This window comes from Rhineura floridana, chromosome 5 (assembly GCF_030035675.1).
Source record: "Rhineura floridana isolate rRhiFlo1 chromosome 5, rRhiFlo1.hap2, whole genome shotgun sequence".
NCBI lineage: Eukaryota > Metazoa > Chordata > Lepidosauria > Squamata > Rhineuridae > Rhineura > Rhineura floridana.
Window position 1 is genome coordinate 47523779 of NC_084484.1, and position 25331 is coordinate 47549109.

Genomic DNA, 25331 nt, shown 5'->3' on the forward strand with positions numbered 1-25331 from the left:
TATTTTCTGCTATGCCGGTTGCTTTTATCCACTTGCAAGACTTTTTTTTTTTGGCAATTTCAGAATTGGGCAATATTCTTGAAAGCATTTTGCTTGCACAGTCTTGCCTTGTGTAACTTAAATAGTGGGAAATACTGTGGTAAACCTGCTCTAATTCAGCTATTGTCACCTGATTTTCTTGGGATACGTTTCTTTTGGTAAAAAAAGTTTTGTGGCATTCTTTTCTGTTGTTTCTCTAATTCCTTGTGTTCAGTGTGGCTTCTCACTCCTTTTCTTCCTGCAGACTTAACTGAAAACCTTGATGGCCATAGAATGCATTCTGCTGTAACTATGCTGATGTTGTGAAGCCAATTTTTGAATGCATCTTCTTTGCACCATTCATCATTAAAACAACACAAACACCTTTTCTTTTTTTTTGTGCCACTGTCTGAAGGTCCTTCACCACCACCACTGTCATGATTTGAATGTTTTTGTTTAAATTTAAGAAAGAAAAATCATGTGACTAACAAGTATAGTGTAGAGAGAGAGACCTTCTCTTGGCTCAATCAGCAGACAGCTGCAACACACTTAGCTAGAGAGAGATACAGGGAACTGTTCTTGAATGCTCAGCTCTTCCTCTCTGTGATTCTTGGCTTTCTCTGCACCTCTACCAGTACTCTAACTCCATTTTGCAACATTTACCCAGACTAGTTTCCATGGTTTTTCCATCTCTTTACTGACTATTACTCCCCCTTGTATCTTCTGCACAGGGCCGGCCCCAGACATGCCAGGGCCCTTGGGCACAAGCCTGCCCCAGGCCCCTCCTCTCCCATTCCATGATTCGTGGCAGGATCGCTGCTGCGGATCGCACACCAAGAGCTCTGGGGCCCCCGCCATCCCCTTGCTTAAACCTACTTTCTCTGCTGTTGTGCGGTTGCGTACACAGCGCTGCCCTTGAACAAGATGGTGGCCGAGGTTTCCCTAAGGGGCTGAAGTCTCTGCTGCCATCTTGGCTCATGGGAAGGGATGACCCAGGCTTTGGGTTCTGGACAACTCCAGTGCGCAGTACTCATATTCTGAAAGTTGTATGGGTGCTGCCAGTCCAAAATGCCTGGCGTGGACAGCAAAAAAAGAGGTGCTGGTGCTTCCAAAAAAGGCCATATATACATATATGACATTAATAACATGTTAATGTGAAATGCAGTACCCCAGGAAGTTCATTCTACCTCTAATACTGGCCAGGTCTTTGAAAATTAGTACTTTGCTTAGGGGTATAAAAGGCAGCAGACAAAGGCAGTCGGGGTCGACAGCACCCACACTGCATGCCGTTCGTGTGAGTTTAATAAACTTGTTTTTTAGCTTTATTTCTAAACTGCTGTCCTGCATTCTTATTTGACCAGAGCAAGTCAAGAACTCAAATTCTCATAACACACCTTAAACTGGGCCCGGAAACGAATTGGCAACCAATGCAGCTGTTTTAAAGCAGGGGTTATATGAGTTCTAAAAGGATCCCCCCACCAGTAATCTGGCTGCTGCTTTTAGACCAATTGAAGTTTCCGAGTCATCTTCAAGGGCAGCCCCATGTTGAGTGCACTGCAGTAATCAAGTCTGGACATTACCAGAGCATGGAGTGCTGTGGCCAAGTCTCCTCTGTCCAAAAGGGGCCAAAACTGGCGAACAAACCAGAGCTAGAAAGAGGCACTCCTAGCCACTGAGACCACCTGTACCTCTACTGACAGTGTTGGATCAAGGGATACCTCCTGGCTGTGGACCTGCTCCTTCAAGGAAAGAGCAACCCCATCAAGAACAGGCTGCCTTCCTACCTCCTGGACATGAGAACTCTGGACACATAACACCTCTGTCTTTTCAGGATTCAGCCTCAATTTATCATTTTATCATTTTTTTGTAAATTAGATCACTTGAAAGCAATATTAAATATGGCAAATAAAGCATTCTTAAATGTAGGAGATGAATTTCACTTGTTAACTTTGGTGCAACACACCCCACTGCCAAAGAGACAAGGTACTTTATTAACTGAACATCAGCTTGTCTCTAGCAGCAAAAAATAGTTTGCAGCAAAAATAGCAAATATCTTATTTGTTTTCACCTGTGCGTTCCTGTGGATTGTGGCTGTATTCTTTTAGAACCAGGTCACTGTAATCCATCTAAGCAGCCTACTTGAACTGCTAGTGCTACAATATAAACAACAATAGGTATTCCTTTATTGTTAGCTTTATTTCTTTTAACCAAAAAGTCACTTGAACATGTGAACTGATTATTTCCCCCCTTTTAAATAATAATGAACTGAACAAGTGTTATTTTTGTTCACAGAACAGCTGTGAGCTTTGGCAAGAATATTCTCACTCAAGTCCCATAAAAAAACTGTTAGGTGTTAATAAGATCACAAGTTTAATTGATAAAACCAGCCTAGAGGGGAAATCTCTAAAAAGAGCAGCACCAGCAGTGGCACACATACCTTCTTCACCTCCATGATGGAGGAAGCAGGAGGCAAAATCCATTATTTTGCAATATAATGAGTAGTTTGGCAATTGCATAGTGTAAGCCCTTAATGCGGGGGCAGCCAGCCTAATAATCAACCCTGTGATAATGGTTCGGCTGTCATGTAATGTTTGCTTGAATTGGAAATAAAGATAAAGGTTGCCATCTGTCTGTTCGGGGCAATACAGGGGTGACAGCAGCAGACCTGGGAGAACATTAACAAATTATTCTTCATAATATTGTCACATGGGTGAAGTGGTGAGGAGGGATGGGGAGAAACTGAATTCAGTTCACATTTAAAGGCCAACTTACTTAATTTGCACTTTCTGAAACAATATGTGAACCGAAACAGCCATCGTTCAAAATTCACACTTCTCTGAATTTTGCAATGCAGTTCTCCAGTAACATACAAAATGCATATGCTACGGTAAAAATGCATATATTAGCAAAATTAATCTACAACATGTGTTATATTAGGGAAAATTGCTTTGTAAAAAGTGCATATTAGGCAAAATTACATACGAGTGTTTATATAAGAAGAAATTTGCAGTTAAATGCTGATGAATTTATTATTTAAAAAGTGTAAACTCATGTGGATATGTGGAGAGCTGAATTTAAGATGGGGAAAATGAGAAATGGAGAGAAACCAAAAATGACAGATTCACCCCTCCCTAGTGCAAAGGAATTCAGGGGAAAGGGAGCTGTTTTATATTGATCATGTATTTATTTACAAGGCATTCCACAATGATTACCATTGCTCAGAGGCCCTTCCAGCCAATCCTGCAACCTTTCTGAGTTGCTTTCTTCTTGTATAAGAACTGGAGCTTTCAAACCAATCAAACAGGAGCTGCTTTGAAGGAAGAACCCCTTCCCCATATGTGCATAGAAGGCACACTCTCCCACATAATCTAGTGGAACCAGGCCCGGTTCTTCCACTGGGCAATATGAGGCAACTGCCTCAGGTGGCAGGCACGGGGAGGGCACCCCCAGGCCTGCCACTTGCCTCTACTGTCTGGCCCTGCCACCTCCCATATACCTGGCAAGGCTCACCAAATCCTCTCTCCCTGCCATGCTCTAGGAAGGACTGTCTTTATATATGTGTGTGAGGGGGTGTCATTCTGTCAGAGTGAAGCAGTCTGGGCAGGATGGTTGTGAAAGCACCTTCATAGCCACCGTGATTTGCTACAGTGGATAATGATGCCTAACATTAATGGTGGGAGGGAGTTTAAAAGTTACTGCAGCACCGTGGCGGTGGCTGAAGCAGTATAATCCCTTGTACTGGCCTGAAAGGAACTATATTTATTGTTATGTGTGTCACACTTACCATCAGCCTTGGTATAGTGTGGAAACAGATTAGCGTTTGCATTCACATACGCATATATACATTATCAAAGAAGGCTTAGAGAACATACCATTAGCCATCCAGATACAACTAAGTTCAGTGGCACCTATGCCCCATATGCACTATGCATTTAAAGTTGTATTATACAATTTAAACAGTTATGGCTTCACCCAAAGAAGCTTGGGAGCTGCAGTTTCTTCAGGGCACTGAGAGTTATTAAGAGACCCCTATTCCACTCACAGAGCCACAATTTTCAGAGGTCTGTGGGAAGAGGGATTGGTTATTAAGCCACTCTTGGAACTGTAGCTCTGTGGAGCAAATGGGCATCTCCTAACAGCTATCAGCACTCTTCACAAACTACATTTCCCAGGATTCTTTGGGGAAAGCCGTGGCTATTTAAAGTGGTATGACTCTGCTTTAAATGTATAGTGCAGATGGGGTCTTTACATTGACACTAGCCACACACAGAGGCCAGATGATGTGCCAGCGCAATCACAGACATAAGCAACTATGGCCAACTGTATCAATAATGGAAAACAGGTGTAGAAAGTACTGTGAAACTAAAGTAACTGTTTATGTGAACATTGACCAATGTAATCCTTAGCAGGTGTTTAGGTGCTTCAAGCACAACTTTATAATGAAGTCACTTTTTTGGTGGAGCAGACAATGACACATGGCAAAGATTAGACCAATCAGCAGTGATGGCTGGCACAGATTGGTGGTTTGGAAAGCAGAGAGCCCAACAGCACATGCAACTTGAGCCAATGAGAGGCAGAGCCAACTAATTCTACTTATGCCCCCATCCTCCTGCCTGCTGATTTCTATAAGGGACAACATTGAGACTGAAGAGGATAAAGGTAATAGCCAGGGTCAGAGCCTGGAATTTTTGTAAGTAAGGCAGGCAGGTGTGGGGGCTGGCTGAGGGCAGACTGAGGTTGGTGGCAAGTGCCCCATTTGCCAAATAAACCAGCCTCCAATGCAAATGGTAAAGCTTGAAGAAACAAGCGTAGTGCTATGCCAAATCTGTCCTCCAATTTCTCAAACGTTTTCTTCCCTTGTGAAAGAGGCTTCCATTCTTTTGCCTCATGATGTCTTCCCCTGGGCTTTAACTGGAGCATGACAGAAGGCTGCAGAGTACTGCTGACATGACATGGAAAATGAAAGAACAGGCACACACACAAACACTGCTCAGCCTCCTCAAAAACAAGGCAAGAGTAAGTACCCCTGAGACTTTCACCCACATTTCTCCTCCTCCTCAATAATTCTCAAATGCAATTTTTCCACCAGAGTGGCTGGACAGCAAGCCAGATGGGCGACTAATAAATTTAATAAATAATAATAATAATAATTCTCATCACTCAGTGGAGAATGGTGGGGAGAACTGCAGAGAATAACCAACACTATCACCCAAATAAATGCACAGAATAAATGACAGCACAACATTAGATGAGAATTAGCACTAATCCATCCAACAGACAATGAGATGGCAAAACAAAATGGGAGTTAATGCTAACACCAATAATTTCCCCCCTCTGAGAATAGAAGTCCTCTATGTGTTTTTCCAATGAAAGGATGCGAAGAAGATACAGACCTTCTGGCTTGGAGAGTAGTTGTGCATCTCTCATATGTAGTTCCATCTTAAGTCTTGATCTTCATTTTCATTTAATTTATTGCTTATATCCAGATTTTTCTTCCTAGGGAAGCCTAAAGTGGCTAACAGTAGAACAGAAAACAACTCAATTAATGCAAAATATCAGAACGAAATTCAGTATAACCAAATATAGCATATATAAAACAAGTCAAAGTCCAAGCAGTCTCAGATAAAGCCTATCTATTACAGCAACTGTAAGGCAATATAAAAAGAAGGGGCATCGATCAGCGCTAGAGAATCTGCAGAAGGTCCCAGATTCAATCTCCAGCATGTGCAGGTAGTACTGGGAGAGAGAATGAAAATCCCGGAGAGCTGCTGCCAATCAGTGTCATCGATACTGAGTTAGATGGACCCATGGTCTGACTGAGTATAAGGCAGCTTTGCATGTTTCTAGGAGGATGCTCCAAAAAATAATGACAAAAAGAAGGGGAGGTGAAATCCAAAGAAGCCCCATTGGGGGTGGGAGTTATGTGCCCAAAGACCAAGTCTGTCTTTGTATAAAAACATATTTTCCCAAGCAACAGCTAAAGCCTCAAAGGCATGAGAAACCTTTCAAAAATGTTGTTTTGCTGCCATTTTGGATCCCCGCTTTTCGTTGTAATATTCTGCAGCTGCCTCCACTGAATAATAAATAGGAGGGAGAATTGAGATCTGAAAATGTGCCATTCTGTGCTTTGTTCTCTTTTGGTATATGTTGATCATGAAGAACTGCATGCTGAGGATGGATTACAATTTTTCATACTCGTATGAGGCATGATTTATGTGAGAATGGAGGGGGGAAGGGTGAGAAAGTTTAGCGGCTCTTTGTGTCACTGGCTCCTAGTATTTCCCATTGCGTCCTACAAAGTTACCATCCTGAAAAACTCAACGTTTTGCACGTCACATCTGTTTGCAGCTCTTGACAGTTGTCTTCTCTGTGGGAATACACTTTGTGCATATTTCTTTGTCGTGGCTGTGCCAGGGATGTTCAGCATGCCCTTGATCCTTTGTAGAATTTTTTTAGCAAACACATTTCATGATTTCAAAATAAATTAAATGTCGTTTGTTGCTTTTGTCATGCAAAATAGCAATTACAACTTCAGAAATAGTCTTTTAACTAAGCACAGCTTCTTATCTCCTCTGTCCGAGCTAGCAATTGGGCAGTGTGTTGTGCAGAAGCACAATTCTGTGCTTAACGATATTCATATTTTAAAACAGATTTACATTTGCAACCACTGAGCAGCAAAGTGTAGCTTCAAGGACTGGAAAATTGCCATTTCCAACCCAGTCTTCCAAATTCCAAAGCAGCCTTTCAGTTTGCAATGGCCAGTATTATGCTTACAGATTCTGAAAAGACAGGTGATTTCATTTTAATGCAAGCAATTCTTATGCTTTTCACAACTCGTGGCCCCCTTCTGCAGTTTGCATACACCACACACACACACACGCACAACCTGCTGTTTAGTTTCTCTAGAAGCAATTATGTACTTTGGATTCCAAATATTAAGGTTTGCTGTTTTTTCGTAACCCCCCCCCCCCAAAAAAAGTACTAAAGCCACCTCTTACAAGAAGTAAGCCCCATAACACACAATGGATTTACTCTGAGCAAGCACACATAGGACTGCACAGCATGAACAACTGTAAGAATCCTGGGCTAGATTGCTACTTAGAACTAGGGTTTAGCCTAACCCTAGGAAAATATCTCTCTTATGCTGCAATCCTGAGCCCATTTACTTGGAAATATGTGTTAATAAAATCAAGTATGTTTAGAATTGCTTTGCATGCTCATATCTGTGTTTCTAGGTCCTTTTCAGTTATATGAGGTGTGTAGGCATTGCTGAGTGTTTTTATCAGTATTTAATTACATCACTGCAACCCCCACAACATTTTTCAATCAATAGCATCTACCCAGCTGCTCTCTCTCTCCCCACTACCACCTTTACAGGTGTAAGTATCAGTCTGCAAATGTTTGACCCAGGTCTCCTACCTAGGATATTTATGATCTCAAATGTTCCCTCAGTTTTAGCAGATGTGAAGCTGGACACTTGTGAATTCAGAAAAGCCCAAATTAACCCCAAAGGCCAGCACAGGTTTATGCATCAATTAAGTTCCACTTAAATCTTGTTTTGAAAGCTTACAGGGGACTTAAGAGCTGCATCGTCCTCGCACTGACCTTCTTCAGCAGGATGAATTTCACAATTATTTCAGGGTACCAATGAGGCTCAAGTGGCTTCATTTCCCACCAAACTCAAGATTATCTCACCAAGGGGTGTGTGTGTGTTGAAAGTACTCTCTTCACTTTGTCAAGGAAGGAAGTCTCTAAAAGGTCTCTAGATGCTCTTCATTTGAGCAGCATTACTAAACCATTTTAAAACTGAGACAGATATACTTTGCACCCCCCTTATTTATTTCTTAAGGAAGCAGTGTGAGGAGGAGGGGAATAAATGTGGCAATGCAAGCAAGGCCTTGGAATTAATCAGTCCCATCTGCATGCACAAAAGACATGACACAAGGAACAAAAACGTCTGAGACAAAACTGTGCTTCTTTTCACAGGCAATAGGGGAAATTAATGTCAGCACTAGACTGAAGACATAAAGAGAGTCAAAATTAAAATCCCTTTGAAAGCTTCCAACAAGATTCCTATAATCAGCTGAAAGATAAGTAATGATCAAAGCCCCCTTTAAAATAGTATTGTTCACCCCATTGGAACTTTTTAAATGTACCCTACTATTCAGCAGAAATTATACGAGATTACCACTCAAGTTATGCTATTGTTTCAATACGGAGGCCAGATGTTTTAAAAGTGGGCTTTCCTAGCTAACATAGGTTTAAAAGCCAGGACCCCTAAAAACAAACACCTCCCCCCCAAATGGAGAAAGCTGCAGTTAAAAAGTGCTCTGTTATTTGCTTGTATCATGTCATAGGTATGCACCACGAGCCCATTCTCATGACCATCTGACGTGGTAGCCACTACATGCTCCCACTCATGCCACATCCTGCTCAGGACTCTGCATGAACTAGTAAAAAAAAATGTCACTGTTAAAGCAGCTTTTCAAGCACTATGCCTGTACATCATCTTGGCTTTCGTACACCCATCTTAGTGCGTAGCACCTGTGGCCGCACATCAGAGGGGTCATTGGAGTAGGCACTTTAACCTGTTCCCATAATATACAACCATTTTTATTATAGGGTGTGACTTTCAGGATGGCACCACCTGGCAGATTCATGTGGAACCCATTCTTGTAAACATGTTTATCAGCTTCCCACAGCCTTGCTGCTACCTGTCCTGTATACCTTGTTTTTAAAGCTTTACACTCCGTAATGAAACAGTAAGACCCAAGGCTAACCAGGTTACCACAGTGCCTGCAGATCTCTGGGGGGGAATTGTCAATTTGCCAAAGAGTAGCTTATCACTATGTGCTTATAGCCTTTTGGTAAACTGGTTATTTGTCCGGTCCTGCCACATGGGGAATATAGATGGCTGGCTTTTCAAGTGGTAATATTGTGGTATGGTTGTCCTCTGTGGGAAAGTGGGCACATACGGTGCTTCTTTCCATCTCTCAGTAGCTTCCATATGAACATTGAATGTGCAGAGTTGTCCACTCCACAGAAGTAAATATGGAACTCCATGTGTGCAGGTGTTTCATGGTTACATCTCAGCATGCATCTGTCCATGCATGGTGCCAGCGAGCAGCCAGGTTGGGCCTTGCTGAGGTGGGAGGGTAGAGGGATCCCGTGACCTGACGCTGCTCTGGATTGCAGAGAGAGAGCTGCCAGGCACACCCCCCCAGTACAGATGGCGCAGGTTTAAATGAGTCCACCCACCTCACCTACCTGTTGCATCAGTGTGCGTACTTGCGTGCTGCATGCACATACCTGCCATCATCCAAGATGGCAGCAGGGGCATACCTCAGAGGTTGACATCCCTGCTGTCATCTTGGGTGATGGCTGGCATGCATGCACAGCGCCTGGGGCATACATGGTGACACGGGAGGTAGGTGGGGCAGGTGGGCCTATTTACGTCCTGTGCTTACGTCCTCTGTATCAGGAGGGGATGTTGCAGCATATGGCACTGCAGGTCTGAGGCAGGCTAGTGTCCAAGGGCCCAATCATGCCTGGTACTGGCCCTGCACAAGTGTCTGTATCGTGTAGCTTTAACGCCCTCTTCTGTTTAGAAACAAACTGTTCTGATTTTGAGGAAATCAAGGACGCAAACAGAGTGACAGTATAGTGACTACATGCTCTGGTTCAGATCTTAGTTGGGCAGTCTTAAGCAAGCTACTGTCTCACTTGTAATATGGGGAAAACAATACTAGCCTACTTTACAGGGATGTTGTAAGAATTAGTGGGATAATGTATATGAAGTGTTTTAATAGCTTAGAGAATAGTGCTACACACATACAAGCTGTTTAAAAAATATTTTCCTTAGATTTCAGTTAGGATTTCCTTTTTGAAGGCACAATATTATAGCCCCAAAGTCCTTTCCTCCCCTTGAAGATGTTTTTTCTTTAAGTGCCAGGAGATAACCATAACTCTGCATACTTCATTACTGATGTTTTGTGAAACAGCCCCAGGAATGTTGGACACAGGAGTGCCAGGTTGACATCGGATGAAAACAAAAAACAAAACCCCTCATTAGAGTGCAGAATACAGAATGCTTGACACTTCACTAAACTTTTCAAGGTTTATTATCCGATGCACTTGGGTGCTTTTTATAACAATATCATCATTGCTTTGGTTGGTAAGAATTTGGAATGGTCACCTTGTCTCCTTCCCTTATTATTATTATTTTTTAAAAATAGACCATATGGTAGTCTTTATGGGTGATCATCACAGATCTGATTTTCAGAAATTGCTTGCTGCAAGAGATTTCAAAGAGAATGCCATTTTTAATTACATACGGCGTTCAATCTAAATTTAAAGAATGACACATTTATTTATATGGAGACATTTTCACGAGAAACAAATTTCTAGCCTCTGCTCAAGGCGAATAGGGCTCCTTAAGTCAGCAATATGTTCCTTCCACACTCATAGCCACCACACAGCAGAAAACATATTGTGAACAAACCAAACAATTCACCCTCTTACCAAATCCCTGCTATGATCCTGTTTCTTCTAATTTGACTTTTGAAAAAGGATGAGATGACTTTTCAAGCAAACTATTCCTGATCCCCCCTCCACCCCCACACACTAGTACATCTTGGCCATTTTCATATTATTATTTTTTGTTCCTTTCCCCCCCCCCACAATTTACTCTCTTCTTCTTAATGTGGCACCCAAAAACTGATGTTATGTAGGGGAAACGACAGGGCTCATTGCACTAAATTGTTTTAATTGATATTAATGTTGTATTTTTCTATATTGTTGTATCTCGCCCTGGGACCTTGTGGTGGTGAAGGGTGGATAAGAAACATCATCATCATCATCATCGTTTTATCCAGCAGAGTCATTCCATTAGGGCAAGTCCCCCCTCTCCTCTCCTCATACCCCCCCCCAATCTGTTTTGAGGGTTCCCCCAACCCTCCGGAGCAGATTTAGGGTGGGTAGGAGAGGATAGGGAGAGGAAGTCTCATTGCACAAACAGAAGTCTATGTGCTAACAGACTTTATTGGATGATGATGATGATGATGATGATGATGATTTAGTGCTCACATACTCAGGGAAATTTATAGTCCCCTGACTTTCTAAAGCAGTTTGGAAGAATTTGATTTAATTCTGCCCTTCTTTTATTCCCAGGTAGTCTTGCTGCTTAACTTCAGCCCGCCGTATTCCATATGTACTTAAGAGCAACTCACAGCAACAGTTCTCAGAGTAGGTTCTAACAATACATCAGTGGCCGGTGAATGAAAATGTAGTTTGTTTGTTTATTTTTACAATTCTATGCCATCCATCTATCCAAGTTCTCTGGATACAATCCACAGTTAAAAGGCAACCCCCCAAATAAAGTAAACCACAAGAGCCGAAAGATCAGCAACGCGCCCCCTTCCCCGATTAAAATCAACATTAAACACAATACTGTAGCTACAATGTAAACCAATGGAATCAGCATAAAACCTGGCAAGGGGAAACTTGGTGCAGAAACTGAAGCACCTGATGGATTGTAATGAAATGGCCTGGGAGGCCAAAGTCACCTAGTGCAGGGATGGGGAACTTGTGGGCTTGCAGATGTTACCCCACCTTCTGCATTTGAAAGCCTTGTAAGAAGCTGCTGCAGGAGAAGGACTGAAAATAATGTCATGGGAGGTGTGTGTTCCTAGGACCAAGGTGAACCTGTCCAACTCCCTTGTAGCTTTTGTTACTGCCAGGAAGCGTAATGTTGCTTGCCAGGAAATGTAATACTGTTAATGTAATGTCACATTTAGAGTATTGAAATGTTGTTTTTGTTTGCTGTTACATTTGCTGTTATATTATCCTTGTTATTATGGAATTTTTCTTGCAATTTTTGATCTGGAGATTATTGCTGTTCTCGTTGTAAGCTGCTTTGATCACAATTTTTTGTGTGGATAGGCAGCATACAAATAAAGTTGTTGTTGGTGGTGGTGATGATGATGATGGATTCCAACTTCCATCTGCCCCATTTAGGATGGCCAATGGTCAGGAATGTTGGGAATTGTAGTCCACTGAGTTTCCCATCCCTGATCTAGTGCCTGAATGACCATAGGTTAGGCACCAGTGAGCCTATCTGGGGAGGGCATTCCATAAGCAGGTCTCCACCATGGGAAAGGCCCTCTTCCTAGTAGCTGCCTGCCTCATTTCATTGGTGGGGCAACCAGAAGAAGGTTTTTAGGTTATATGAGCTGTATGCTAGTGTGAATAGCATATCAAGCCACAATCTTGTGCAAATATGCACATTTGCTGTTAAACCTCTGACATGAGTAAATTACCTGAATGAGCACGGTGTTTTGATGTTGTTGTTCAAGCTGGCCACCAATATATCATCAGAACTGACTCTCACATCACTCTGACTGAGAGGAGAATCTTTCCACATTACAGGACCACCACGTCTCAGTTGCTCTTAAGCCCTATAATAATCTAGCTTTATTGAACTAGTGCTTTCAGAAACCTATCAGTACATGAGCAACCTTCTTGGTGACATCTTTGTTTATTATTTGTTTATTAAAAGTTATGTGCCACCTTGCATGGATTTATTTAAAACATTTTTTTTCATTTTTACTTTGCTGTGCCACTAAAATAGCCTTTAAGGTTGCATTTCTGTATCCACTTTCCTGGGAACTAAGCCTCATTGAACTCAGTGGGGCTTACTTCTGAATAGAGATGTATAAAATTACAGTATAAGGTAGCTTGCAATAAAAATAACAGCAAAAGGAATTAATCACTAAATAATCTAGAAAGGAGTTAGGAGCACAAACACTAGTAAAATAATTGCAGCTAGCAGGTGTTGATTGCTCTTAAAATGTGTGGTCAAAGATCACATCACACCATACATTTAAAGCACATGTCTTCCCCCCAAATATCCTGGGAACTGCAGTTTACCCCTGAAAGAGCTACAATGCTCAACACCCTTAACTACAATTCCCAGGATTCCTTGGGGGAAGCCATGTGTTTTAAATGTTTGGTGTGGATGTGACCAAGATGGCAAGAGATACATAATGAAATTTTCTATGTGCTTTCTTTTTTAAGCATAAAAACTGCCACAAGTAGTTGGAGTCATAATGCTGAGGCACAATTTTTTAATCCTTTTGCCCACATTATGTTCCCAATCTAAATTGTACCCCCCCAAAGCTGTTCTTTGTCCAATGAGAGAAAACATGCATTTCGCTATTTGTTATCTGTAGGTTTTCCCTCAATACTAGAGAAATACAAGCATCGTAGGGGTTCACATGGGAAGAGGCCATGAGAGGAGGTAAGGCCAAATATGAGACTGATGGCTAATTTATCAAATATGAGACTGATAGCTAATTTGTTTGTTTATTAAATTTGTATCCCCCTTTCTTCTAAATGGTGCCCAATGTTGCTAATGCAATCACAATAAATTAAGATACGACAAATAAAAAAGGAAATATAAAAAAAGAAAAACAAGACAAGTAAAACATCAATAAAACAGTAAGTTAAAAACCAGTTTCAGCATGTTTACAAGTCAGCTTATGTGTCTATGCTTACTTGTAGAAGTCATTAGATAGAGGGCTAAATGATCTCCCTTGCCACAGAGTTCTGGAGCTTGAATGGGCAGTCACTAAGAAGGCCCTCACTCGAGTTCCCTCCAAATATGCTTCAGATATTGGCAGAAGATAAAAAGGGGCCTTTCTCAAGGATCTTAAATCCCAGGCATGCTCATGTGTGGCCTTTCAAATAAACTAGTCCTAAGTAGGGATGGGAGAATCTATCCATTTTGTTTACTCTCAGTTTCTCATTTTTCCAATCTTAAATTCACTAGCTGTTCCATAGGCTGCCTAGGCCTTGCACAACCTGCACAAATCCATCTGGTTGTTAGGATCTATGGATTATAATGGCAAGAAGAACGAATGGAAGAGCGAGATCACAGAAGGAGCAGGGAGGGAGATCTGTTTCCTCTGAGAATATCAATTTACACCTGGAAGGAAAGATGAGTTTAGGTGAGAGTGGACAGAACAGACTAGGAATCTAGGAGGACTTATCTCTATCTCTCCACTCCCCATGTAGTATGCAATCATCTCACAGGCTCCAAGCTAAGTTGCACTGTCACATTTCCAACACCAGCAAGAAGCATAGGCAACACCTTCTCTACAACAGTGCCCAGCCTTTGGAATCAACTCCATCTAGATGTCATGAAGGCACCAACCTTGATTAGATTTAGGTGCTTGCTGAAGACTTACTCATCAGGCAATTGTTACTGTTATTACCTTGCTTTCAGTGCTTGCATTTTTTTTCTGCTGTGGATTTTATATTTTTCTGGTTTTATTGGATTGCATTTTTATGGAAGTTGCTACAAGTGATCCTGATATTTTCAATGAAGGCTGGTACATAAATGTTTTAATAAAAAAAAGAAAAAACTTCCCTGTTTTTGCAGTCCATAGCAGGCACCAAAGGTAGGAAGCTAATCAAGGTCCTGATGGGTCATCATCATCCATGGCTGTATTTGGCTGAGTGGGTTACTAATTGTGTAGGTCTGATGCATGGGAGCAGTGCTCCTCTTCCCAATCAGCCCCAAGACATTTGATTCACATTATATTAAAAGGGCATCAGTTACCCTTATTTTTAAATAAAATGTTCCTGTTGCAGAAATCTCAGACAACATATACCTCTGATCTTTGGAGAGGAAAGGAGAATACGAGGCATATAAACATGTAAGTGTAGGGATGAGAAAAATATTCGTGTTTTAGATGTGAAACATAATCTTACAGTTTACTATGCCCAGACATGATTTTTTTCCTAACAACACACATTGTTTTGTGATTTTGAAACTGCTGCTGTACAATTTATCCTGATATTCATAGGTACATTAGAAGGTGTCTTCTAGCAGGTCAGGTCTATCCAATCCAGTACTGCTTACTATGGCTGGCAGCAGTTCTACAGGGTCTTAGGCAGAGGTCTTAATCCATCACCTGATACACCTAACTGGAGATGCCAGGGACTGAACCTGGTATCTTCTACATGCAAAGCATGCAACAGACAGTACTCCTGAGTGTTTGGCTAGCAGTGGCAATGGTTGGAACTTTTGCCAACAGAGGGCTTAGTGCCCTCTTAAGTTGGGAAGAAAGATTGTTAGAGCAATACAGTTCAGACAAACCATAGTGTATATGGCAAAGGGACAGGGGAAAGACATAAGAGACACAACAGTATGTGACCCCTCCCCCTACTACCCTTGCTTACTAGCACCTCTAGTTATTGGAATGGGGTTGAGTGTTGAGTTTTTGTCATTGCAGACCTGAGGCATGGGAAGCTCTTAGGGGAGAAATGAGGAAACTGTTCCTCCAGAATCTGATATTTGATTGCATCTCCCATCAGGCCCAGGCAGTGTGGCCAATTGTCAGGTATGATGGGAACTGTAGTCCAGCAACATCTGGAGGCCTACAGGTTCCTCATCCCCCTGCATTAAGTTGCAGAGAAGTGTTATCAGTGTACTCAAGTTCCTGTGTATGTTCTGAGGTCTTCCCTTTTTGTTCATAGTTCCCCTCACCAAATTTCCTTCTTATGAGCTCTAAGTATGCATGGCTTGGAGCCAGAGAGATATAGACCCATGTGGCACACTGTGCTTTGAGCTATGGCCTCCCTGGGTAGGGTTTTATATACTGTGAGTGGTATGCCATACTTGCATGCTGAGTTACACCATACCCTTTGTTCTGTCATGGTGACATGGGTGGGGTGGTTGTAAATGGCAGGGGGGCTATTTTTAAATTTCCCACTGAAGTCAATTGGAGGGAAATGTCATTATATCATGTCTGGGGCTTGTGACTGAATGCAGTATATATACCAGGGGGAGTGAAACCTGCCTCATGAACATAAACCTAATTCAAAATCCTCAAGCATTATGTAATCCCAAAGTTTCAGAAAATACTAAATTTGTGGCTATACTGTAACTATAAATTTTGTTGTCTTTTTTTGTATATAAAAAACTTCATTTCAGTACTTTTGTAATATTTGCTTTGTCTTCCAGTATATTCAGCATACAGAATTAAAGTATCTAGCATCAAGAAAACACGACTAGGAGTATCCTGAAAACCTTTTCCATATGTCAAACTAGGCAGTGCTAATTTGTCTCTGGATTTCAGTTTGGGAGCCAGTATTATAAGTGCCACTGATGACAGAGTTTGATGCATGTTCTTGGAATTTCAGGTGTGTAAGGTGAGCTTTAATTGTTTTACACATCTCTTTAATCCTTCTGTATACAAAACAGATCTAGTATATCAATCCTTTAGGAGTCTAATTTCTTAAAATGGTCAAAAGTAGGCAGAGTTTAAATGGAAGCTCTGTTTGTTTGAGAGATTTAAAAGGTTTTAGGAAAGTTTTGGTGATGCGATGACAAACCCTAAACTTAAGTCCACATTTAAAAACACAAGCTTACATTCTTTTTGCAATTTCAGTGCTTTCAAAAAGCAACACAAAATTAGCTGTGATTACTTGCTTGGTTCAACAGGGACAAAGTACCACATTTATTTCTAAATTTCTTGTGATAAATGTGTTTTGACCTCTTTAGTAGTTACCTCTCCTCACTTCCATTTTTCACTTTTTTTCTTTTTTTCAAAAAAGACATCAATGAGCTAGAATAGAACATTTGATTTATGGGTTATTTGAAAGCTCATAGATTTGCAGGAAAATGCCTCAGGCTGCAGTGTTTGGTCAATTAATCAATTAAATTGGCCTTCCCTATCCCAGCCTGGTGTCTTCCGTTCTAATTGTTTTGGACACCTACTCCCATCAACACCCGCATGGCCAATGGTACAGGATGATGGGAGTGATAGTATAACAACATCTGGAGGGCAACAAATTGGGGGGGGAGCTGAATTAAGTTAATCAATTAAAAATATATCAATCAAATAAAAAGGTATCTCACATTAATAGAAGCATATTTTATTTTATTTTTAAATTATGTGTAATACAAGTAGCTACCTGCAGATGAAAAATGCCTCCTTAAAAGAGCATTCCATCCCATATGAGGAAGAAGAAACCTCTAGCTCTTCTAAGTTGATGCCTACTTCAGCGTATGTATGCATCTTATAAAAAGAAAGGATTCCTCCCTCCTTTGGAACTATTTCCTCTTAGATTATTCCCCTCACAGAACATTTCCAGAGTTGCTTAGAAAGAAGGATTGATTGTTAAACCACTCTGGGAATTGTTGCTCTGTGAGCAGGGCCGGATTATCCATTAGTAGGTTGAAGCCTAGGGGCCTGGAGCTCTTGGGGGTCCATGGGGCACTGGCCTGAGGGCCCCTGGAGCTACAGGGGACCCTCTGCTCTCCTTCCTCAATCCACGGAAGCATCCACGGACTGCCATCCCCCCGCTAATCCCCCGCTTTACCCACCTTTCCATTGTTTTTTGCAGTGCGCAGATTTGCCATCAATCAAGATGGCGGCCAAGGTTTCCTTAAGGGGCTGAAGCCTCTGCCGCCATCTTGGCTGATGGCATGCATGCGTGCTACACACATGCATTGCTGCCATCAACAAAGATGGTGGCAGAGGCTTCAGCTCCTCAAGGAAACCTCGGCCGCCATCTTGATTGATGGCAAACCTGCATTTGCCACAAAAAACAATGGAAAGGTAGGTGAAGTGTGGGGATAGAGGGGCCCAAACACCAATCAGCCTAGGGGCCCTCCTCAGCTTAATCCGGCCCTGTCTGTGAGGGAAATAGTGGTATTCTAACAACTTTCAGGACCTTAACAAACTACAGTTTCCAGGATTCTTTCAGGGAAGACATGACTGTTTAAAGTGACATGATTCTGCTTTCAATGTATAGTGAAGTTGGGGGCTAGAATTGCAGCCCGAGGTTCATATGATTTATCAATGAAATTTTCCTTAATCAGGTGAGAGATCTAAAAATTATACAATTATACAAGGACCCAAACTGGCAACCACATTTAATAAATACCTCTCCCTTTAAATGCAAAGTTTGTCCAGTCTAGTCATGGAGGCTTGCTAGAGTATGGAATCAATAGACAAAAATACAAAGGGAAGGGGGAGGTAATATTTCTTCTCTTAATGTGAGGTGGTGGTTAATTTGCATAGTTCTTTGTGCCAGCCTCCAGTTACAAGACTCCTGCCATTCACTGGTTCTGCTTCGGATTGGAAGACATCCATAGCCTCATGAAACCTTTCAAACCTCATGTGAATTACATGAAGAGAAAAGTATGGATCTGTGTTAGGAATGGAAAGATCTGTCAGTTTCAGTTCTCTTAGTTTTTAATTTTTCCAGTCTGAAATTCAGTCCTGGACATTTCTGCAGCAATCTGAGTTTTTTTTAAAAAAAATCCTCATGAAAATTCTCCAGCATTATAGTGCAAATTTCTCCTGATAAACACATTTTTGTAGGAAGCTTTGACTAATGTACACTTTTTTGCAAGCCATTTCTTGTCATGTAATGCATTTCTGCATGTCATTATCACTCATATATTCATTTTTATGCACACTTTCCCAAAATATATGCATTTTTGTAAACACTGTTTGACTGGCAAATTGCATTGCAAAATTTGAATAAGCGTGAATTTCAAAGGATGGCTGTGTGTCAGTTCTCATATTGCTTCAGAAAGTGCAAATTTGTTAAATTTGGCTTGAAATGCGAACTGAATCAAAATTTTCACCCATCCCTAATCTGTGCTCACTGTTCCCATCTCCCACCATCCATGAACCCTGTTCATGCACGGTTCTAAATCATGTTCTAAATCATGTGGGGAGTCTTTAATTAATACCCACTGTACTGAGAGACAAAACCACTGGAAAGTTAATGGACTGAGACCCAGGAAGTTAAGTGGTCTTCCTGAGCTATGAGTTTAAATTTCTCTTTCCCCTTTTCTCCTTGCTTCTTGTTGTGACCAGTAATGGCTGATGTTCTTAAGTAAAAGAACATATTTAACCCTTTCAGCTGTGTTTGTCTTCTTTGGAGTGATACAAGAACCTATTATGTAACAGAGTCTACATGTGTGGACCAGTCTCCCAACGTCACTCTTTTCTCCCCTCTACATGGGCAGCAGCAGGGCTGGGTGATGGTGATGTGATGGAATGGGTGGGCCAGCAAGCATAGCCCTGCTCTTTCCCTCATGCAATTCTATCAGGCCCCTCCCCCTTTGATAATATGGAAATCTGTAGCACAATCACATATATTCATTAGATAATATGAAGCCATAATAGATGCCCGTTCTGGTCACAGATTTCCTTCAGTTGTGTAGTATTATTTACTAGTCAACCTCTTTTATACCTGAAGGAAACCTTGGTTTATGGAAGTGAGCGGGAAAGTAGAGAATGAGGAATTGGATCATATACCACAGAGCTGGAGAACTTGTACTCATTCTTGGACTCCAGCTTTCACCAGCAAAGCCAATATGGCCAATGGTCAAGGACAATGGGAGTTCTAGTCCAACAACATCTGGATGGCCACAGTTTCCCAGTCCTCCTTTAAAGCCTGCTCATAGAGCGGACTCATAAATCAAGAGAGATCCTTCTGATGTTCAAACTGACTTTAAAATACCTCTTTTGATGGGTGGATGATTAGATTCTGTTAATCATTTTGATACAATGAATTTTCCAATGGGTAAAGGAAGAATAAATCAATCCTCCATTAACTAATGAAAATGCTGAAGAGGAGAATGTATGGTTTCTTATTGCTCCTGATGAAATTATTTTGTGTGTACATATAAAGCACAGTAGTAGAGAGAAGTGCAGAGCAGTCTTGAAATCTTTCCCCACCAATATCACCAACATTACTCTCTGATGCTTAGAAGCATTTTTAATACCAAATTTTATGGATCTCTACTGCTATTTGATGGGACTGGAAAGTGACACTTGTTTAAATGAGAAAAAAAACAGTACTTGTTGTATACCTGACATTAGGGCATGAGATGGCACACAAAATTATTTCCTGAATTCAGACAAAGTGTTTTTATTTTATAATGGACAAATAGTGGTTCCACTGAGACTGATTAGAATTGTGCCTTTGCTCTTGCCCTTGTGGAAGCCAGCGTTCTTTTGATATGAAATTATGTATAGAGAATTTCAATGAGCAATGATGCACATTTGCTACAGCCTGACGCACATATTTGGAAGCAGACAAACCCAACAGGGGGGGAAACACTTTCTAAGCTATCTCAGACACACAAGAGAATATTATGAGCAGTTCTTGAAAAATAGATTGTTAAGTCAATGAGTGGAATGCTGTTGTCACCTTGCTTTCAATATCTGTTTCCACAGAACAAAAGCTCATTATTATCAAATCCATTGTATCCACAATCTTTTTCCTCTGGTTTCTGTAAAAGTATTGATATTCACAGGCAAAAGTCACATCTGTCCTTTTTACTCTCTTTACATTTCACAACATGGATAGATGTTTCCAAAACCATGTTCTCTTTCCCTCTTTCTCTTTCATTCTCTCATTCCATCTCCTCCCAATAACCTTTAAAGGAATAAGAGTGCTTGCATCAACAGAGGGAATTCATAGCATAGGCATTTTAATTTCTAATTTTTGTGTGTGTGGGGGGGTTCTATTCCCCTCATTTTGTTTGCCTCCTCATAAAGCAGACATTGTATGCACACATCTGTGGAATCTGGCCTATGTTTTTTGATGTCCTGTTCTTCTGGAAACAGGAAGGATTAATTACTATGGGCCAGCTCTAGATGCACCCCTGTGCTTCTTAACACACCAAATTAATTCAGAGTTGACAAAACTCTTTCAGACACAACCTGCTTCCTGCTGATGGTGCTTTATTAGCATATTCTTCCCAGAAAAAAATGCCTTACAGACCCTTTTTACCTCTCCTTGGAGTTCAATTTGTAAAGCACTGAGTGACAGGCAGCAAAATGGCTTGAATATATCTAAGGCAACTTGCCAAAATCATCCCGATACAAGCACTTAGGAGCCTTTGTTCTGAGTACATTAAAGTCACAGAAGGTCCATGTACAGTAGGCAGTACAGGGCAGACAGGATGTTCACAGTAAGACAAAACAGCAGGTGATAAATGACATTAAATAACAGTGAGAATTTACCACAGACTAAATTAACTACTGGAGTGAAGTGTTCTTGGCTCTAAGGCAATATTAACAGTGAATTTATAATTAGGTGATTATAATTCTTTTTAGTGTTCATGGAAGTCTGTATGTAAAAATGATGAAGATAGAGTCAACCCTATTGGACTCCAGAGACAAGCTGCTGGTAGTTATGTGTTTTTTAAAAGAAAAGATAGAGAATAATTCTTATTTCAGCTCATATAAACTCATTTCTAAAACAGGTACTTAAACTTAAATTAGTCTGGATATCTGCTACACAAAGATCCATAAAAATTGGCGTCACAGAGAAATTATTGTTAAGCCATTTCCAAGCACCTTTTGAAATCTTAACTGGAAATATATTCTTTTTTCTCCAGTATTTGAATACTCAGTATTTACATATTGAGAATATGCCAGTTGCTAAATTCTAAATATTAAAAAGTTATTCCTTCACTACTTCTCAGTATCCCACTTTATAATTTGTAACTGTAAATTTAAAAGGAAATATATTTCAGACTGGGAATACTCTTTGTTGTCGTCCCATATCATCTTGAGATCTGGCTAGATTAAAAATGGCTTAGACTCCACTCTTATACTTATTCACCTGGGTGGCTGTAAGCCCCACTGAACTCAGTGGGCCTTTCAGAACTCAGAGCAAATATTAAGTCTTGAAAACACTCGACAGTATGATAGATATGCTATTCAATCTAGGGATGTTTGAGGAATTCATTCTTTACATACTCTGACACACTGTCTATAATTACACTTCTTGGGCAAATGTGTGGCTCAGAACTCAACTATCCACCAGACATCATGCTTCTCTGAATATTGTAACACAATTCGTAAGTGCAAACGTTTGTGCATTTCTTTTAAAACTGTAGATTAATGAGAAAGTGGGACAAAAGCAGGTGAAAATGAGAGGGAACCAGAAAGAGACTGAAGTGCTTAACACCCTAACTAGTTCTCACAATTCTAGTTTTCATTGTTGGGCATGACGATGTACCTGCAACTGAAGCAGAGGCTTATGTAAAGTGCTGGGATTAAAAGCCCATAACTTTATTGAGGAACATGATTAGGCATCCAAGCCAGCACAGCCAGAGCAGAGATTAGTCTGTCTTCCTAACCCAGGCTAACCAGCTGGCACTAAAGAACCCAATGGATAATCTCATTGCCAAGATTTCAAGATACATCCCAGATGCCACCCATTCCTGAGGAGAGAGGGAGGTGTTATGAGGTAAGGTCAAGGGAGAGGAACTGGGCAAAGAACGATCCAAGAAAGTCCTCAACGGCAGAACAGGCGGAGGGTAAAAATGTGTATGTTACAATAGCTGTGAAGGCGGATGAAGGCTGCAGCAGATAAGACTTCCAATCATTGTGGTATCCCATGCCATTGGATCAAAGCCTTTTTCTGTCAAGATAGTGTGTTGATCGTCATGCTCCAATCTCCCCACATAAAACAAATTCACGCACAGGCATCTTCCAAGCAAACCGAACTAAACCAAAAGTCCCATGGCGACGGGGGCAGGACTGTGAAATCCAGAAGCCCCTAGTCATGGACTGGCACATGGGCTGCGGAAACAGACTCAGTCGTCCTGGCTCAAGGACTGAGGCAGTTGAGTAGTTCGGCAGCTATATCCATGACTGAGCAGTCCTATTCAGGATCCACTCTGCTCACTCCGTGGGGGGGGGGCTAGAAAAGGTGCCCTAATCATAGTCTGCCTCATCTCTCTCCCTGACTGGATTACCGTGTCCAGTAGGGTCACCACTTAGCAGTCGCAAAAGACAATTCAGTTTTGGAACATGGAATATATGGACATTGCTGGTCAATACAGATAGTGAACGTCTTGAATGCAGGACTGCCATCATTGCGAGGGAGTTGAGACGTTTTAATATTGACATAGCAGCACTCCAAGAAACTCGAAGAGCAGAAGGACAACTGAAGGAAGAAAAAGGAGACTATACCTTCTTCTGGAAAGGACTGCCTAAACAAGAACAACGAATACATGGAGTAGGCTTTGCTATTAAAAATAATATTGTAAAGCTCTTGTCAGAAGTTCCTACTGGCATTAATGAATGACTCTCAACTCTCTGGTTAAAACTTGCCAAAAACCAACAGGCAACCATTGTAAGTGCTTATGCACCAACATTAGATGCTGATGAAGACATCAAGGAAAATTTTTATAACCAGCTGGACACCATCTTATCAGAGATACCTAAGGAGGATAAAATTATCCTCTTGGGTGATTTCAATGCAAGAGTTGGGCGTGATTTTGATTTATGGCCAGAAACCATTGGGAAAGAAGGAGTTGGCAATAACAACCTGAATGGCATTCTACTTCTGACTAAATGTGCAGAGCATAATCTTGTTATTACAAACACACTTTTTTGTCAGAAAAATAAATTTAAAACATCATGGAAGCACCCTCGGTCAAAACACTGGCATCTCCTGGATTACATAATTGTCCGTGCCAGAGATCGTCATGATGTACTCCTCACCAGAGCTTGGAAAAGTTACTTTTTTGAACTACAACTCCCATCAGTCCAATCCAGTGGCCATGCTGGCTGGGGCTGATGGGAGTTGTAGTTCAAAAAAGTAACTTTTCCAAGCTCTGCTCCTCACTAGGGCCATGACGAGTGCTGATGACTGCTGGACAGATCACCCATTAATTCCATCCACTATGGCCATTAATATTGTTCCTCAACGTAGGCTCCAAGGAAGAAAACCAAGGCATAAAATGAACATCCATACCCTTCGATATCCTATTAAGTGAGCCTGCTTTCAAACAACTCTCAAGAAACATCTACCGACGGAACTCCCTGAAAATGTTGAGGAACACTGGATTAAACTGAATACATCCATTATTGCAGCATGTGAACAAACAAATTAAGAAACATCAGGATTGGTTTGATGAGAATGATAATGAGATTGAACATATCATTGACAAGAAAAGGAAAGACTTCCAGATATGGCAGAAAGACATTAACTGTGCTGCTAAGAAAAAAATGTATGCCAGTGCAAAGGCTAAGGTGCAAAGAAGAACTAGAGAACTTAAGAACGCCTGGTGGATAAAGAAAGCTCAAGAAATCCAGCACTTTGCAGATGCTCACGATGCACAGGGCTTTTTTAATGCCACAAAGGCCATCTACGGACCAACAAATTATGGTACAATTCCTTTACGTTCAATGGATGGTAGCAAACTTCTTAAGGATAAAGAGTCTATTGCACTGCGCTGGAAATAGCATTACCACGACCTCCTTAATCGTAATTCTATCAGGGCTGATGAGGTCTTCTCGCAAATTCAACAACAAACTAGAGATGAGCTTGCAGTATCCCCTAATTTGGATGAAGTCAGTAAAGCCATCAATCAAATGAAGAACAACAAAGCTAGTGGACCTGATGGGATTCCTGCTGAAGTCTTTAAAGAAGGTGGGTCTGAATTTACACAACAACTTCATAAGCTCATCAAAAAAATCTAGATGAAGGAGGAGATCCCGGAAGACTTTAGGGATGCCATAATTACCACCCTTTTTAAGAAGGGTGATAGAACAGATTGCGGGAACTATCGAGTTATCTGTCTTCTTGCTACCTCAGGTAAAATCCTTGTAAGGATCCTTGCAAATCGCCTCCTGCTGATCTCAGAGGATGTCCTCCCCAAATCTCAAAATGGTTTCCAGCCTTCCAGGGGGACAGTGGACGTGATCTCCACTGCATGACAGCTTCAAGAAAAAATGCTGGGAGCAGAATCGACCTATATATATGGTGTTTATTGATCTGACTAAGGCCTTTGACACTGTGAATCAAACCGCTCTCTGGACCATCCTTCTGAAAACTGGATGCCCTGATAAATTTATGAATATTTTGCGACTCCTTCATGACAGCATGACAGCAACAATTTTGGATAACAATGGCTCTCAGAGCAATCCATTCAGAGTCAGAACAGACATAAAACAGGGATGCGTCATTGCTCCTACCTTCTTTGCTATCTTCATTGCTATGATTCTACACCTTATTGAGGGGAAACTTCCTGCTGGTGTGGAAATCATATATCGAACAGATGCAAAGCTTTTTAATCTCAGTAGGCTGAAAGCAAAGAGTAAGGTAATGTCACCTCTGTCGTAGAACTTCAATGTGCCGATGATAATGTAGGCTCTGCACATTCAGAGAAAGATTTTCAAACTATCCTAAATGTCTTTGCAGAAGCATATGGAAAGCTTGGGCTCTCACTTAATATTAAAAAAACAAAGTGCTTCATC